The sequence below is a fragment of the Xiphophorus couchianus genome, chromosome 4, assembly GCF_001444195.1.
Source record: "Xiphophorus couchianus chromosome 4, X_couchianus-1.0, whole genome shotgun sequence".
NCBI classification, from domain to species: domain Eukaryota; kingdom Metazoa; phylum Chordata; class Actinopteri; order Cyprinodontiformes; family Poeciliidae; genus Xiphophorus; species Xiphophorus couchianus.
In genome coordinates this window covers 20,521,569-20,540,585 of record NC_040231.1, presented here as the reverse complement: position 1 = coordinate 20,540,585, position 19,017 = coordinate 20,521,569, and the positions used below count along the sequence as shown (strand labels likewise).

The window sequence follows — 19,017 nt, the reverse complement described above, 5'->3', positions numbered from 1 at the left end:
ATAGCCTAGTAATTTGATTATTGCCTTAATGAACTCAGCTCTTAAAGAGGTGATTATCAAAATGTAGCTTACATTTACTTTCCTGTTGAATCTTCTTGATCTAATGGAACCAGGAGCTTTTGTTGACTTGGTGGTAGTACCCTGCATTGAGTTTGTGTGATCGTTTGCTTTTCGCTGAGTTTAAGACTCTTATTTTGAAGTAAGAGAGGAAGTAGTATTTGGGCTGCAACACTGTTGTTTTTTCGAGTTTGCAAAGTAAAACATTCACGTCAGGCACACCTACAGCACTCAGTTACAATGGATTTGAAGAAGCCTCTGTCCCTTAAAATCGTTTGTGAGGCAGGATTTTGATTTTTCACAGTTCCTTTTAGTAACTCTGACATTTGTGATGGCTTTATTCAGATGTATGATGCACCATGCTGCCAAGCAAAAGTAATTTGGGTAGTAGTTTGTGGTTTTGACTGAATCTCCAATAGAGCATCTGTCGGATGTGCAGGACAAACGAGTCTGATTGATGGAGACTCCATCAATTTACAGCGTCTGCGTCTGCAGCGTCGCATCCTGGTTTCTGATATTAGTACATCTTCATGACTGTAGTGGAATTATTTTTTGGAAAACTTTTCTGTTACAAACCCACAGAGATAAGTCTCCTCTGAGCTTCTTCTGACTAATTTTAAATCACAAGTAGATACTGCAATATCCTGCGTAGCTATGAGTGCAAAAATGTGTTGGTCTCACCTTGAAGTGATTTGCAAAAGTGGCTCATATGTCTATTGGTAGGGGAATCAGCATGTTATTAGGCTACTTTTTTATGTCAATGAAGCTTTAAATCAGGGTAGCATGTCATACCATTGATGAAAGTTGTGATACCATTATCAGTTAGACTTCACCAAAAATCTTTTTACTGTTTACTTGTTTTTCTTTTGGGAGCTTTTGCATCTCAGCCACTATTAAGTATGGTCATGAAGGCCAGTGAAACTCCCTCCAATTATTATTAGTCAGCTTATGGAATTTGTGCATTTAAAACATAATATTCCACCAAACTTTGTATCTGAGCAGTCTGTCACAAATGTCATATTACATATATTGATATTGAGATAATGACTGCATTGACTCTGCTTCAATAAACACCAAGTGTGGACTGATATCTGTAATGTTTGACTGTTGTTTACTAGAGGATACTCATTACATTGTTCTTTTTTTTTTTAGTAAACTACTTGGTCTCAATGATTTTTGTCCCCAGGAACATTTGAAAACACCTCTTTTAATTTAGACAGCCAGAGACTTAGTGGTTCACCCAAACCAGTGGTCATCTTGGCCACAATCTGTCAGAAGGCTGTAGTTACATCTCAGCTGTGTTGCAACATTATGAAAAGGAAGGCAAACATCTTTATGCTGATTTTCGGCTTCCTCCTACAACACAACACAGCTTTCTGTAGCAAACAACCTGAATACCTGAGCGCTACCACGCAAAATACAAAACAATATGTGACATCACTGAATAAGAATTAATTTCTTTAGTGCATTGGTAAAGATAATGGGTTGCTTCTGGTACCATTTAGGCCAATTTCAAACAGGTACTGCCTTTCAATAATCAGGTTGGAATCTAATGTTTTGGGTGGTGTGTTTTGAGTCAGGATGCTTTTACGTAGCGTACTTCGGCTTCTTCCCACAGCTCACTGTGTACCCCACATCGAACCCAATAAAAGCTACCCAACATCCATGTGCTTTAGCCATGCATTCATTACTACTTTGTTTAGCTTGACTCAGGGTTATTGTTCAATTGGTAAGGAAAATTGTACGCTACCTAAAAAAAATATTCTTAATACATGACAGTATTGTTTGTTTTGTTTTTGTTGTGATGTTTCCTCTTTTTGCAGTGGTTGAGGATATTTCCAGGTGAACTATAATTTTTGTCTAGACCCAGAAGTTTAACACTTATATTTTTAACATAAGTTTAAAACATGATCAAAAAAGTTAAACAATTTTGTACAAAAGATGGCTATTGAAGATGCAGCATAGCTTATTGAAATGGAAGACGTTTTAACACAGACCAACAATTCTGTCTTTCTAGCTTAACAGAAAACTGGTGGTTATTTTTCCTCCATTGTTACCTTACTGCACCTCCTAAATAAAATAGAAGAAATTCCGTCTTTTGACCTGTGCACTTTCTAATTATGCTTTAAATGCCATTATTTATTATTACATAATTACAGCACTGTCTTAGGGGTGTTTGTAAAAGTAGCATTAATAATTTCCGGAGAACAGTGCTTTAGTTTGTATCTATTGGCCAGTGTGTTTAATGAGAGCCTGCAGGAAGGAGTGGAAAATCACACAATCTCCAGTCAGTCTGCCCAGGGACTTTCCCTCCTCCTGAATATGTGGCAGCTCAGAACTGGTTTTACACGTACATGACAGAATGTTTTATATTAGACGCGTGTTCCTACATTGCGTTGCATAACGTGAAGATACTTGCATAATTTATATATTGTTTTATTTTCAGAAGGGTTCCAATTTAAAAGTGTAAGGAATCTTGTATAATGAATGTGTGTTGGTTTAGAGACACCGTCTTTCCAGCACTCATTTTTGCTTGGGAATAGACAGATCTTTGACTGAGTCACAAAAGTTAACCAGCAACATAGCTTTAAAAGTTTTTGTTTTTTTTAACTAGAACCGTCTTCACTATAAATATGTTGCCTTGCTTTTGTGCCCATCTGGGTATTTGTGCTAGTGTGTGTGTGTGTGCGCGCGCGCGTCTCTCTCAGTCATACTGCCTGCCATGAGTCTTTTTATAGAAACAGCAGCCAGCAGTGTAATCTCTGGTGTGGATATAGGACAGCCTTTTATTCCGTCTCATTACTTATGCAAAGCCAGTTCTCACCCGCTGTCACTGCACAGCCTGTTTGGAATTTACAGTTTTCTTCAAAATAGATGAAGAGTTAATAGGTGATGCCAATTTATTTAGTTTTTAAAGTGCAAAACACGTGTCCGTCTGCTGGCCTTATCATGAAGGAATAAGTAAATTTGTGTCTTGATTTTTTTTAACATTTATTATTCTAGATTTACAATCTGGAAAAATAGTACAACGTAAAGCTCGTTTTGAAATAAAGGAATGTTTTCTAGGTTATTGCTTAAAACTAAATTTCATCGAAAAAATTTGAGGAGAGGAAATGTATTTATATCTTCTGATATATTAAAAATGTGTCTTCTGGATGAATAATTTAACAAACTTCAGCTACATTTAGAAGTTCTTGATGGAGGGGAAGAAAGATCCTCAGGGAGGATACTAAACGGCACAGTATTTTTGGTTAAAGTGAATTTTGATTCATAAATAGTTGCCATCAGTATGTGACATTATCTCCCTTCAGTTCTTCCACTTTGGAATCTAATTTCTTTTTTTTACATTGAGATCTGCCAAAAGGTCCAGGCTAGGGGTGCACCGATAAATCCGCCAGTTGACAAATCAGCCCCGGTTTCCTTAATTTTGGGAGATCGGTGATAGGCCAATACTTACATGTGAAGCTGATCTTATCTACCTAGACAATGGTCTAGAAATCAACCATTGTCCTCTTTTGCTCTGTTTCAGAGGTTTGTTCACCGGGTCATGTTTGCAATAAACCATAGTCAACCTGCTGTTGCCAACTCAGCAACTTTCTTGCTATATTTAGCAACATTTCAGACAAAAAAAAAACCCTGCCGAAATCGGAATCAGCAGGTTAGGCTTTTTAAAGTTCAGTAATCATTGATCGGCCAGAAAACGCCAATCAGTACACCCCTAGTCCAGACATCAATTGGGGGGGTTTTGAAGTCAACTCTCCAATATTACACTTTGGATCAATTAAGTGAAGTAGTTACAGGCTCTTAGTGACTGAGCTGTGATGGCAAGATGGGATTGCAGACAGAGGCTGCCGCAGTGATATAATGCAAAGTAAAGACAGCAGTTTAGTCCTTTTACGTGAACCCTGGTGTGGTTCACTCCAAGCAGACCATCCAGTGTTCTGAACGAAGAAAGTGACGTTTGATTTAGACACGTGATGTGAAAACTTGTAAATTATTTCAATACCTCGCTCTTCGTCTGTCTAACCACAGCAGCACGTTGTAGTCTCTCCCTCTCTGCAGTGTTTTTCAGTGCTGCTGCATTCATCTCTTGTATACAGAGCAGCTCATTAGATTGTTTCCTTGCCTGCTGCTCATAGTGGACAGCTTTTTGTACTAGCACCCCAAACAAACAGCTATTGTGGTTGCATGATATTTTCTAGGCGACGCAGTCCTCTTTCAAAAGAGCAGAGCGAAAGTGAAACAAACAAAATAAAGGTGGGGAATTATTTGGTATTTCCCATCCAGTTGAACAGTGTTGCAAGGATTCCCTTGGTGTGAACTCCTCCACTGTGTTTATTAAAATGATTGCAAAACATGAGAGTTGAACACCAAAACATTGATAGTTATTACTTTACTGGAGATGTCTGTGACGGATGGAAGAAATGAAAATGAGCAAATACCTTTACCGTTATACAAGTGTGCACAAGCTTTTACCTTTACAAGGCTTTTTTTTTATGTGATAAATGTTTTGGTGTCCAGTTCAACATTTTTAAAAGGGAGATTTTCTTTTGTAACAGAACAAGAATCTTGGTTTTACATATTATGTTTGAGTTCTCTAAAAAAAACAAGGGGAATCACTTCAACACCTTGTGAAACAAATATATCAGCTACAGTTGTGATCAAAAGTTTACATACACTTGTAAAAAACATAATGTCATGGCTGTCTTGAGTTTCCAATAAGTTCTACAACTCTTATTTTTCTGTGATAGAGTGATCGGAACACATACCTGTTTGTCACAAAAAACAGTCATAAAGTTTGGTTCTTTCAGAAATTTATTATGGGTCTCCTGAAAATGTTACCAAATCTGCTGGGTCAAAAATATACATACAGCAACATTAGTATTTGGTTGCATGTCCCTTGGCCATTTTCACGGCAACTAGGCGCTTTTGGTAGCCATCCACAAGCTCCTGGCAAGCTTCAGGTCGAATGTTTGACCACTCTTCTTGACAGAATTGGTGCAGTTCAGCTAAATGTGATGGTTTTCTTGCATGAACCTGTTTCTTTAGCACTGTCCACATGTTCTCAATGGGGTTTAAGTCAGGACTTTGGGAAGGCCATTCTAAAACCTTAATTCTAGCCTGGTTTAGCCATTCCTTTACCACTTTTGATGTGTGTTTTGGGTCATTGTCCTGTTGGAACACCCAACTGCGCCCAAGACCCAACCTTCGGGCTGATGGTTTTAAGTTTTCCTGCAGAATTTGGAGGTAATCCTCCTTCTTCATTATCCCATTTACTTTCTGCAAAGAACCAGTTCCACTGGCAGCAAAACAGCCCCAGAGCATAATACTACCACCACCATGCTTGACAGTAGGCATGGTGTTCCTGGGATTAAAGGCCTCACCTTTTCTCCTCCAAACATATTGCTGGGTGTTGTGGCCAAACAGCTCAATTTTTGTTTCGTCTGACCACAGAACTTTCCTCCAGAAGGTTTTATCTTTGTCCATGTGATCAGCAGCAAACTTCAGCTGAGTCTTAAGGTGCCTTTTCTGTAGCAAGGGCTTCTTTCTTGCACGGCAGCCTCTCAGTCCATGGCGATGTAAAACACGCTTGACTGTGGAGACTGACACCTGTGTTCCATCAGCTTCCAAATCCTTGCAGACCTGCTTTTTGGTGATTCTTGGTTGACTCTTGACCATCCTGACCAATCTCCTCTCGGCAGCATGTGATAGCTTGCGTTTTCTTCCTGATTGTGGCAGTGACACAACTGTTCCATGCACTTTATACTTGCGAATAATTGTCTGCACAGTTGCTCTTGGGACCTGTAGCTGCTTTGAAATGGCTCCAAGTGACTTCCCTGACTTGTTCAAGTCAATAATTCGCTTTTTCAGATCCACACTGAGTTCCTTTGACTTTCCCATTGTAGAGTAGTAGTTGGGCAGGTTGATCTACTCTAGGGCCACGTGATGTCAGGGAAAATTGCTGTTGCTGAAAATGGTGATGAAATTGTTTCTGATTAACCCATATTTTCCTTTTTCAACATTAAGAAATGTCCCCACCACTTCCACATACGGGTGGGCGATGTGGGCTGAAAGTTTTAAAATTATATTTTGTGGTACTCCAGTAGTAATGATAAACGTGATGATAAGAACTGTCTTATTCATTTTTAGGTAACTGTATAGCTGCATGACACAGCAATCATAGATGCATGATCATAAATACTTCTCTTAATAAACAAGTCCATTTGTAACATGCTTTTTTAAGGACACCAGTCACATAACTTGAGTGATATGTGACACACAGTAACTTCATTTAGTCATGTTTTCAAATGTATTGATATTTTTAATACTGTCGTTAAACAAAGTGGAGTGAATGGGGAAAATAACAACCCTGACAATACAGTTTTTTGAAAAAATATTAATTCCAATTCATCATGACTATGATGACTAAAAATTCTTATCATGACAAGAAGTGTATTACAATAAATTAGTGATACAATGAAAGCCCACCCCTACCTTTACAGCTGCAATATTGTAGACAGCAATTGCGATGCTGATTGTGGTTCAGTTTTAATGTTCAGCTCTATTTTACCCCCAATTACAGATTCTTAAAAAAACATTTTATTGTTTATGAAATTTTGCTAATATCTTGTCATGTGTCAATCTCATCTCAGATGTATCATCTCGTCTCTTGATCCGGATGCCTTGTAATGATATATATACAATATAATCGTCTCAAGCTTTGCTAGCTTCATTAGTCATCAATTTTAGCATCTGAAATTATAATAAAGCCACTGTAAGATTTTTATTTATCTTTTAGGTTACATAACTCTGGAAATCTTGAATAATCTGCATAATCAAAATTATTTACAGAAAACAGTTATTGAGGTTAAAGCTGCAGAATGTAACTTTTATGAAACATGGTTTTTGTACTTGTTTGTTCAAACTATCACTATGCCGTGATGTGTGTGTGGTATGAGACACATAATCTATGAAAGAATCAAGCTCATCTGCCTTTTCCCAGTGCTAAATTGAAACAACTAATCAGAGCAAGGAGGAGGGGCTTAGTTCTGTCAATCATCCTTGTGTGAATGCTGCTTTTCCCTCCTCCATTTGCTCTGTACTACATGATAGCTTCTTCCTGATATCAGAGTTTGCCGTGAATGTTCAGACTAGATGGGATGGGCACCGATTACGATGGATAAATAGTTTTCCTGTAATGGCAAGTTGTTTCTCCGCCATTAGCACATTGAGCAGCTCATACACAAGAATAAATGACATCGCTAAGACCTTCCTCCTGACTCTGATTGGTTGTTTTTTTTATACCAGGAGTGGTGTATTTCTTCAAACTGCATTCGCAACTGCACTTTATGACAGCTTTAACAAATATATAAAAAACTTTTTTTTTGTAGAAGGTACATACTACAGCTTGAAAGACAAATATACATTGATACAATAATGGAATTTCTTTTTGCTTTCTCTCTCTAAGAACTATTAGAAAGCAGATCTCTGTTTTGGTAACCTTAACACACCGAGCACATGAGCCCCTGCTGTCTAGTCTCCTCTCACCAATGATATCAGAAAATGAGTGTTTGGTGTGTTTCTTAATTCTTTTAAGAGTTTTATAAAATGTGCTGCATAAAATATGCGTTGAAGATTGATGGCTTAAACAAGATTTGTTTTTAAATTAATGCTTGTATTTGACTTTGCCCACACTTTAAACACGGCATATCTGTGTTAAATCCCCCAGTGTTGGCTCAATTTTATCATAACACCCTCTGTGTTTGTTGGATAGATGATACCGGCTGCTGAACTCAGCTCTGTAGTGCACTGTTATGCTACTCTTTCACACACTTGGCTCATCTCTCCTAATGTCCCCCTCCCTCTCTCTCTTTCCACACCCCAAATGTCTGCTCTCTCCTCCTCCCACTTTATTCTGCCATCACTGCCTTCTCATCTTTACATTTCAGAGCTTGAAAATTCACATGCACACTGCATCCTCTCATGTTCATCTCAGCTCACACTCTTTGACAACGCCCCCAACCTCTACCTCTATGCAGTAGCTGTAGTTCCTCAGGAAACACTGTGCAGGAAACTTGGGGCGTTGGGCCTAACTGTTTGCCTTGTTTCCTCCTTCAGTCTTAAATTATTTAAACTTGCTGAAAGAATTAGTATGTGTTTTTTAGTATGTGATGTATTAATGAGCTACAGTTTTACTAAAGCCCAGGATACAAATATACAAGCAGTTTGTTGTTGATAGCTAAACAAAATAGATGACAAAAGGGACACAACCTTGCATGCTCGTCTCTTATTTGCAAATTAGAGGCGTCTTTTTTTCCTCCCTTATTTACTTTGTTAGTCTTTAAGGTGATCATAAATATATAAAGAACGCTCTGTAGAAAAACAGAAAGACGGATTTGAGATGAGAAGAAACAAATCAGCCTCATGGAATGCACCGTATTTTGTAATATACTAAATGTGTTCTATAATAGAGCTACTGCAATAAATCTTTGGCTCTAGAGGAGTTAAAAGAAGTATATTTCCTATGGGTATTAAATGGCCACTATAAAGAATATTTTTTCCGCTGTAGTAGGCACGTGGCTGCACATTAACGAGTGGAAACTTTGGGTTTCTAGCTGTGTGATCAGAGCCCACTGCAGCAGGCCAACATGTGATTTGTCTCTTTGAAGCAAGAGAAAACAAAAATAACTGGCTGGTGTTTTCTGTTTTGTTGGAGCTTTTTCATTATTGGCAGGGCTTTGGATAAAGAGTATAATCTGTTTACTGGGACACTTTTTTCTGTACTAGTTCATTCAGCTTTAAATCTTGCATATTATTTTACATTGGTTTTCATTGTGAGCTTTCTAGTAGCTTCCACTACGTTTATGCATGATCAACTTCATGGTGGAATTATAGCTTTATAGCTTTTAAAAATGAGGTTTGTTTTACCATCGGTCCGACAATCTTTCTTCTAACACAGGATGTATATTGTGTTAGATATGTTGTGCATTTAAACAATTTTAATGAAACTGCTTGTTTGTGGAACTGAAGAACTGGCTCTGTGCTGTTGACATGATTTTGTATTTGTGTGTAGACAAAGTGTGTCAGCTGGAGGTATTTATTAAATGCCTGGTTTTTAACTGGCTGAAATGTGTGTGGGTGAGTGGAAGGCTGCAGGCATTCAGAACCAACACAGTCAACTTGTGCTGTGGTGTTGGAGCATGTGCGGGTGTTTATGTACCATGTGCAGCTACTCCTCCATTTCCAATATTCATAGAGTTCCATCTTTTCACTGCAACCATAGCAACAGAAGAGGACAAATGGCAGGAGTGTGGAAGAGCTCATGTTTTAGAAGAAGCTGAAAAGCAGAACAAGTTTACTTGATTTGAAAATTATATATTTATATAATGCAGTGTTGTTGAATAACCTGGCTGGCCTTCACTTGGGTATGTTGCTGGTATTGAAAACACCCACTTAGTCAACTGCAAAATGATTATTTTTTTCTGTTCATATGTAATATTCTACCACTGTAGGCATTTTTGTTGGTTTATCAACAAATTCAGTTTAAAGTCAGAGAACGAAGGCAACGTTCCTGTCATTGCTCTAATCAACAATGCACATAGCTTGCTGGACCAACACCCATGGTTTGTGCAATGTAAAATTGTTATTAGGTTTAAAAGCCTGAATGTGGGTTGATGGTAAAAACAATAAAGTTTAGATCAAGGCTAAAACTAAACCAGATCTGACTGGATTTCCATTTAACTTGGAGCAAAAATAAGGTAATACTTCCATCTGTTCTTTTACCAAATGAAGGTGAAATCTGCAGAGCAGAGTATGATGACCAATCAAATACTGCATCCAAGAAGTACTTTGTGATTGCGATGTTTCAAACATATTGTTCAGTTCTAGACACAGCAACCATTTAAGCTAATTTAATGGAAAATTTTTCTGTCTGTCTCAGAAAAGGGTTTTCCTGTTAGTATTTCAGTGTTGGGATTTTTTTAACATCAACTACAGATGTTGGTTGGGTTGTTATTACTCAATGGATTTATTATTTTCATGCTCTAGTTTTGTACTTCAGTGTCTCTTATGGACTACGTGTAAAGAGACTATTTTCACCAACATAAGACTAAGGCTGAATAATGAGACACAGTCGGGCTTTCTTTGTAAGAAAGTACAAACTCCAGCAAATTTTCCCTTTGTAATGGTTGTGTGATTACACCTGTACATTTGACTTTGCTAAAAACCCAGCAGGTTGATTACTAGGGTTGTAACCAGTGACGTGCGGTGAGGTTCATAGCTGGTGAGGCACTGACGTCATCAGAATCAGATTTGCAAATAGATGCATAGATTGACAGCAGTTTACAGGTTATGTTTCACTTCTGCATCCTTACACATACAAACTGTAGCTCACAAAACACACATTTCCTTAAAAAACAAAACAAAATAAATGTTATTACTGTCTTACCTTTACTTATAAATGAAGTCCATGCGTCGCTCCTTCTGCACAAAAACATCCGTCACTTTGCGATAGAAGTCCTCCTTATCTTCCTTCAGTTTTAAAAGTCTCTCTGTCTCAATAGAGATCACTGCCAGGGAAGAAAGCCTTCCTTGATCCGTCTTGTTCCTGCTGTATGTTTTCAGTCTCTTCAGGGCTGAGAAGGACCGCTCCACTGACGCTGTAGTAGCTGGCACCGTGAGCACGAGCTGGAGCAACTTTGTCGCCTCAGGAACAGTTACAACAAGATCCTTCTCGGCCAAAAAGTTGAGAAGCTGTCCAGGAGATTTGCATTCATCCCTCACCGTTTTTGAGCTATACAGTCCAATGAGATCGGCCTTCAGTCTGACAAAGTCAAAAAACTTGGCATACTTTGACAGGCTCTGCAGTTTCGTGTCATCAAAATGTTGTGACATTTCATAGAACTTTGCGCAATCCACCAAACCGAGGAAAGCAAGTTCATCAAAATGGGATAAGCGAGAGGAAAAAAATCACTATCTCTATTATAATCTATCGCTGCACTTGACTTGCTTCCCGAATCGTTTAGCCTAGCTCGCTGTCACTTACTCGGCAGTTGAGGAGTGAACAAGACGAACGTCTGGGATCTTGAGCGCCCCCTGCCATGAGGCAAGAGAACTGCCTGCCTCACCTCGAACCTGTTCTCTGCCGTTTATAATCGCTCATTACACGAAACACGTTACACAAACACAGTTGGTGACAAAAAGCACTGTACATTATATACATAAGCTAAATTATTGGAAATAAGTTCACATATTAAATTTGTTTAAACCATTTTATTGACGCCGTACAGCAACATGCTCTCTCCGCTTAGCAGCCAGCGCAGAGCCAGGGGTTGCGCAATCCAAGGTGAGGCAGAGCTCGCTGCTGCCTCACCGGCATCGCTTCCAAGCATTTCAATGGGAAAATAAGAAAATTCAGCGATTTTGAACAAATAAAAATCGAAATTGGTGAAGCTACATGAAAAATAAATATTTTTTAGTACAAATCACCGGATGAATATAACAATTTAAATTACTTTATGATTATATATTTTCTTTCTTTTCATGATGGCTGGTGAGGCAGTGCCTCCCCTGACCGCACGTCACTGGTTGTAACGATATGTAAAACTCAAAAGACGAGACAATATTGCACAAGAATGAGACAATATTTTAATATTTCCTTCAAGAAAACTTCCAAGATCAAATTTATGCTGCAAAGTCTTTTACTCTGCATTTTTATTGGTTTTGCCTCAAACTATACAAACTGAAGTCTGTCTTTTTCTGATTTATTTTTATCCTGTCAGACCTTCGAACAGTGTTTCAACTGTGCATGGTCTGCAGTACAACATTTACCATTTCCAAGTTGATATTTATGGCGTGTGCTGTGATTGTGATGTAGCTCATCATACCCCTAGATCTCCAGCCTTTGGTCGTTATAGCGATCCTTTCTGCCTTCTTCAGCATCTGAACAACTTGAATCGCTTACATATCGTTTGTGTCTTGTCTTTTGTGATTTATTGTTTCTACTGAAAACCCAAAATGCTGCCAAACAAATTATTTAAGTATAGCTGGGGACCCTCTTCACCTGTTTGAACTTCATCAAGTGAAGCCCTGCTTACCAGTTAGGAGATGGCAGTCACATCAACAGGAATATTGTGATGTGTTAATATTGCAAGATCTTGTCTGAGATATTTTTACACCCCTATTAGTTGCATTTTCTAAGTAAAATGATCATGCTCTGCATGATTGTTTTGATCACCTATATCCAGTGTGTTGTTTTTCCTCATCTAATTGGATGTAAAATATTTTTGATGAATTGATAACGTCGAGGATCAAATTCATTGCTATCGGTGCATAAAATGTAAAATCCAATTCAGTGTTGCAGCAACGTTTTATTCGTCTTTTCTGGGAAGACAGCATGCAATTTTCTGAAGAAAGTGACTTTTTAGTGCACAAAAAATACGCACCTTCAAACACACAGGCTGTTTGCTGTGAGCACATGCAAGTTTCAGCTTGATGCCAGTATTTGAAAAGACATCTTTTGAATGTGAGAATTTTTCCCCCCAGTCCAGAGAGCTTGTTACCTTGACAACAGCAGAAGATTCGTAGCACAGGGGGCTGAGCGAGTGTGCGTGTGAGCCGAGCCTACCACGGCATGGCTGTGCCGAATAAACAAGTGCTGTCGCTAACTGTGTCACGAGTACTGCTGCCCTCTCTTTGCAGATCCTATTCCCTCCCAGATCTCACTTCCCTCTTTTCTTTTGCTTTCTTTTGATACCAGGCTTTTATTTAGCTCTTTCGATTTTCATGTAACACACTCCTATTTTACCCGTCTACCAGGTACACCCTTTTCTCTTGTCTTTTTATAACTCTGGGCTCACTTTAGTGCAGGCCTTATTGCTGTGTTTAGTTCTAACCTTATCTTTACAAAAATATTATATGGTTATTGGAGATAAACACATGTAGATGAATTTTGCTGTCGAGCTCGTCTGTGTTGCCCGCTCATGCTGGAGATACGGAGGAATGGTTTTGTCTTGTCCCTCCCTGCAGAAACCAGAGTAATCAATAATGTAGATGTTTTTGAAGAGCAGCAGTGTGGTGTGCATCTCTTTATTTCACTCCTCCCCCGGCCCGTCCCACTGTTCCCCCATCTCTCCCTCCACACCCTCCAGTGTAAGGTTTCCCCTTCAGTGTTTGTGCGCAGAGGAGCAGATGACTGAATCTAATTAGTGGAGCTATTACAATAAGGCCCGATACCTGATGCTTTGGCATATTGCTGGCTGAACCCTGGCTGTTATTACTGAGCTTCTGTGGCTTCCTTTTGTTTGTTTGGTTTTGTGTTCAGTCTTAATGTAGGGCGGGGTTCGTCTCTGACATCACTGCACATCCCATCACTGAGCTGTCTGATTGTCGCCCTCCAGATAGAAAACACAGGAGTTTGCCCAATGTCAAATATTGAGCATACTTTTATCATGTACATACGTTATTTATTTTTATTCAACTGAAGCTGTTGTATCCCAAATGCTTTTTATGATGGATATATTGAGGTTTTAGAAACAAAATATTTCTTATTTTCTCCTTATGCAGATTATGTGATTAAAATGTAAGCTTGTAAATGAAGTTTTTAAACTAAGCAATACTGTTGCACTGGCTGTCCTTGTGGGGTCAGTAAAAAAAAAAAACAACAACAAAAAAACCCCAGATCCAATGAAATCATTTTATTTTCTTCCATCCTGTTGAAGTTAGTCATTTTCTGTGTGCTCTATTCTTTTAATTTTAGTTTAGTTTTAAATTTATTGGTCAAAACACACAGCTGAATCAAATACTGTTGAGCTGGGATGGGGGATGTTTCCTCAAAGCTGTATCATTGTCTGAGAGATTAGATACATGTAGACATTTTTTATGGTTGCACTTTGCAGATAACATTTTAGTTGATCAAACAGAAGGATTCCACATGTTTTCATTTATTTGTCCCAATTAGCATCAGAACAGTGTGTTATTGTTGCAAGGGCTTACGTTATGCTGCAGTACCAAAAGCATTATCATTTCAAAAGCATTGAGTATTTTTTTTTTTATAAATAATGCTTATAAATATAACAATTTTCTAGTTATTACATTATCATAAATTGCACAGTCTTCCCCTCATTCAAAGTTAGGATAGTATTTGCTTTTCTTATGGTTAGTTGGGTCATTTGATTACCTTTTCTATTGCATGTGTAGTTATTGATTTTTTTATTTTTCTACCTTCTTTGCCTCATTGCTTATAGGTGTTAGCAGTGACAGTTCTGCCTGTTTTTAAAGGATACTTCTAAGCCTGTCCTTATATCTTGTCCCTCAAACCACCTTCAAGTTATACAAATATCTTCCAAACACAGCATCTTGATCTTGAAAACAGACAAACCTGCATCTGGACATGTTGCAAAATTTGAGCAAATTACCTTGGAATCACTACTTCAAGTTTTACAGACTCTACTGAATGGGTAGTGTGTAACTCAGAGGTTCCCAAGTCTAGTCCTTGGGTCCTGTTAGGTCTACCATCCTGCAACTTTGATATATTATATATATATTTGGTATATATTCTCCAACACAGCTGAATCAAATGGCTTATTGGTGACTTTTAGCTCTGCAAAGACCTGGTAATGAGACATTGATTCAAAGCAGGGTGTGTAGAAACAGGGATGCATCTAAAAGTTGCAGGATAGTAGACCTTAGGACTGGACTTGGACACCACTGGTGAAAGTAATAAGTTGTTTTGGTTCTTCTGGATCTAAGTGAAGGTTGATAAACTGTGTCATTGGTGCTTCGTTGCCTGCCACTGGACTGGAATATAAACATGAATCATGTTGTTGTCTATAACATTAAATATAAATACACATAACTACATTGAAATGAATCAGTTTCACTGCAGTATTGCATCAGAAAGGACTGCATGGATGCAATATTTTGTAGGCTATAATTTTTTACGTTTCATGCATTCAATCCAGTCTTTCCAAGAAATAGGTTTGCCCACATCTGAACTAAATCCTGGTAACAAAGCTGATAAAGCTTAAGGAGAGTGATGGTGATGACAGAGAAGTAACAAGGTGGTGAGGAAAATGTGGATTAATTGATATTATGATAGCAATATTTGGCAATCATATTGCACAGTCATTTTTTCCTAAGGTAATGCAGCTCAAGTTGAAACATTTTATTTTTGATATTCCGAATTACTACACATGCTTTAATCTGCTGAAAACAAAAACCTATATTCATTCATTATTTATGTTTTGTATATCCTTGTCATTGTAGTTTGCCAGATGAACACATTTCCTTCAAATCTCAACTAAAAACCCACTTGTTTAGGATTGTATTTGAAACGTAATCAATTACAAATTTAATGATGGAACTTAATGTCATGTTTTGACTGTTGATTCTATGTTGCATTGTGTTTTTGTGTTTGATATGATGTAAATCACTTTGAAATGCCTTGCTGCTGAAATGTGCTCTACAAATAAAATTTGATTGATTGATTGATTTTACGTCTGAGTGTTGTAATACACCGTGGAGTTTTCCCATCTTAGATTGCCGCAGTTATTATTTATTTATTTTTATAGGTTTTATTGGCTCTATTGGCCTTTATTTGACAGTGAATTTACTGGAAAGAGGGTAATGAGAGAAGGGGGAAGACACAAGGTCGCCAGGCGAGGAATCAAACCTGTGACAGCCGCGTTGAGGACTAAGGCCTCTCTATGTGGGTTGTGCTTAACCCCTTCACCACCACAGCACACTGCAGTTATCATTATTAACAGCAGATGTGAGAGATTTGATGGTCATCTGATCATTGCTGTGCTCACCTTATGTAGAGATTCACCTGTTTCTCTGATTTCTGATGCTTTATTAAAGGTTTAAGGTCCATAGCTCATTTACTGCATTTGCCTTGGGATGTATGTTAAACAGGGACATTTTGGTCAGTGTAATGGGTGGAGCACTCTATGCTGGTTGGATTGTGTTGGTGAAGAACTATCGCTGAACATAAACAAGTATCACTCTAACAGTTTTAACATTTAAAGAATCCAGGATGTTGTACACGTCAAGTTGTGTTGGAATGCAGTTGAACTTGGTGCTTCTTAAATCTACTTTTAGCTATTAGACAGAAGTATAGCAAAACCTGAAACGTGACCAGCTGTAGGTGATTTATGAAATGATTTTACAGCTTTTCTCAGTTCTTTACATTGCCATGCTCATAAACCTGGAGAGCAAAGCTACTCAAATACGTTCTTCTGTCTACATGCTTGTACTTGTTGCATAACCTCAGACATTACGGACCTAATTTACTTCTGCTTTTTCATTTGTTGAATGAACTCATTTCACCTTTTTAGCATTGCGTGCCTTGCCCACTGCACTTCTTGATTGCTTGTTGCAATGAGCCAAAAATATTATGACATTTTATCATTATTTGAAAACATTGCAAATCTCTCTGCTTCCTATTTCGGGTTGCAGCTTAAAACAGTACTTTAACAAGAATGCGAGCACATAAGTAAACTATATGAAAATGCATAAAATTGTCTACATTTTTAGCTATTACATCTTATGCAAGTCTGGTTCAAGTCTAATCAAAATCACCCGGCTCTATGAACATCAGCTGTTTCTTTCGGGATGATTGCCCTTTGGGTATTTGATTCGGTTAAAGGTACTTTCAGTAGAAACTCACAAATAGATACTGTGTTCCAAGAATTCAAGTAATGTTATTTTGCACCCAGTTCAGCTCTGCTTTTACGAATGTTTCAGTCGCCCTGGTGCAGAGTTATTTTCTGGGTTTAAGTGAAAAGATTCATCTTTATCTGCAGTCATAGTCTGTCAGCATCAAAGACACTCCCTGATTCTTCCTGAAGGTCACTGTTGAAGGCAGAGCCGGTGTCATCAGCTCAGTTTCTTTTACAGCAGTGTTGGGGAAAGCTTATAGGACAGCGAACATTTATCAGTGCCAGTGTATGACAACACCTGCAGCGTTGTGACTAAATCCAACCTTAAACATGCGGTTGTTTTCCCTGAAATAGAGAACCATGAATGTGTGTAACGTTTGTACACAATTATCTCTATTTTATTGCATATATAGGCAGTTATTTTAAATGTAATGTGAACTGAGCCACTCTTGAGCTGGACACATGATATGTGAAATATGCACTTTGTTCACTTTTGCATAGATTCTATATATTTTTAGCAGGTCATTTGATTGAGGATACAATTGATCTTTTTCTGGTAATGTCAGCGGTCTTTGTACACTAAACATGTGTCACCCTTGCTTTGAATAGCTTAGTTGCTGCAGATCTATTTATAGTAGTAGCTATGGTAGATTGTAGTTTACTACTACTACATGCATTAAAATTGTAGTAGTAATGGACAAGACACTAACTGTTATTTTGACAATTTTTAAAGGATCCAATAGAACTTGGTTCTGTAAAGTCCCAAATGTATTTGTTAGAAACAGTCATCGCACCTCACGATGAATGGCTGTTATCTGTTTGTTCTCACATTTGCTTTTTTACCAAAGAGTAATATTCCATCCACACCAGCCACAGCACCTGTATTCATTGAAGCTGATCTTCAGATAACACTGTTTATGCAGTGGGAGTATTGTGGTGTCTAAAGTCTGCACAAAGGGCTAGTCATACAGTGAAGATGTTGACTGTTGCGAAAAACGTTTTTCCCAGTTGCCTTGATATAATGTTTGTATGCAGTAAAAACTAGTCATCTTGCATTATTATACTTTATTTATTCCCCACACATCTCAAAATAAGAATGATCTGATTAACATCTAAGCCAGACTGAGGAAAATGAAAATCTTGCTATCTTACTCAACAGACTTCATAGTTTGTTGGGAATCTGTTGAACATTTTGAGAGGTTGAGATCTGATGTTTCGAACAGAAGCTTCAGTGTCCATTTAAACCCCGTCAAGTCATGTCCTACTGATCTAAAATGTGGAGCACACCAAGGCTCTGTTTTGAGGCAATTTTTGTTTTGCTATATTATCTATTGGAAAGATTATTAATTTATTATTTTTGTTATTTTCTTTTGTTCAGACTACTCTAATGCCATTTTCACACACTTGCTCAAATCACTTGGTGGCCTTCATATAATCCAAAACTTTTCAGCAAAAGTCTTAACTAGAACACACGTTGCTAACATCACTATTGTTATAAAGTCTTTGCATTGATTATCTGTTAGCGTTCATGTCATTGCACATTTAAGCTCCTTCCTGTTTCACTGGAGTTTTAAAGCCTCATACTCTATCTGGAGCCCTCAGTTCCTTAAACTAAAATGTAGTCGTACTCTGAAGGACCAGTTATAAAACATGGGTGGATCGCTCTTTCCACATTGTTGTGCCTTGACCTGTCAAGTGAGGTTGCTTTGCTTTTACCTTGTCTTGATAGCCTTGACTCGTGTAAACAGTAGCTGAAGACGCTCTTCTTCAAACATGCTTTTTCTTAAGTCACTTTAAAATGGATTATAGGATATTGATGGAATACACATATACAGTGTCATGTATTCAGTGGTGACATATGGAGTGATGTTTGCTAATATTTGGTGTATTTAGTTAATATTTATGCTTCCATTATCTTTTTCAGACACCCGGGTATGTTGGGCAATTGGTATTGTCACCTTTTCATAATTGCAGGGTTGGTTTTATTTTTGTCTGTCATGGATTACTCGGGCAGTTTGTGTTTGCGTCTTGTTCCTGAATTTATTTTTTATTGGCATTTGAACGGTTAAACCTGGAATCTAGTTATTTGTAACCTGTAAAAAGAAACAAACTCGGTGGATGCATTTTCATCCCTACTTTGCTTGGTATTATGTATATATAAAGATGCAGTTATGCAGTTAAGCCCAGTGATATCTATAGCACCAATACTATATATAAGTTTAGCATAACTTTTTAATTTTAACCAAATACTTTTCTGATTGGAACCACTACTAATGTTTTGAGTTCTACTCTTCATCTGATG

At 37.9% G+C, this 19,017-nt stretch overlaps 1 protein-coding gene across 2 annotated transcripts in view; it reads left to right on the top strand.

The window, feature by feature from the left end:
- The window catches only part of ankrd11 (ankyrin repeat domain 11), a 118,372-nt gene that overhangs the window by 7,423 nt on the left and 91,932 nt on the right, over window positions 1-19,017 (top strand). The window lies entirely within an intron of this gene.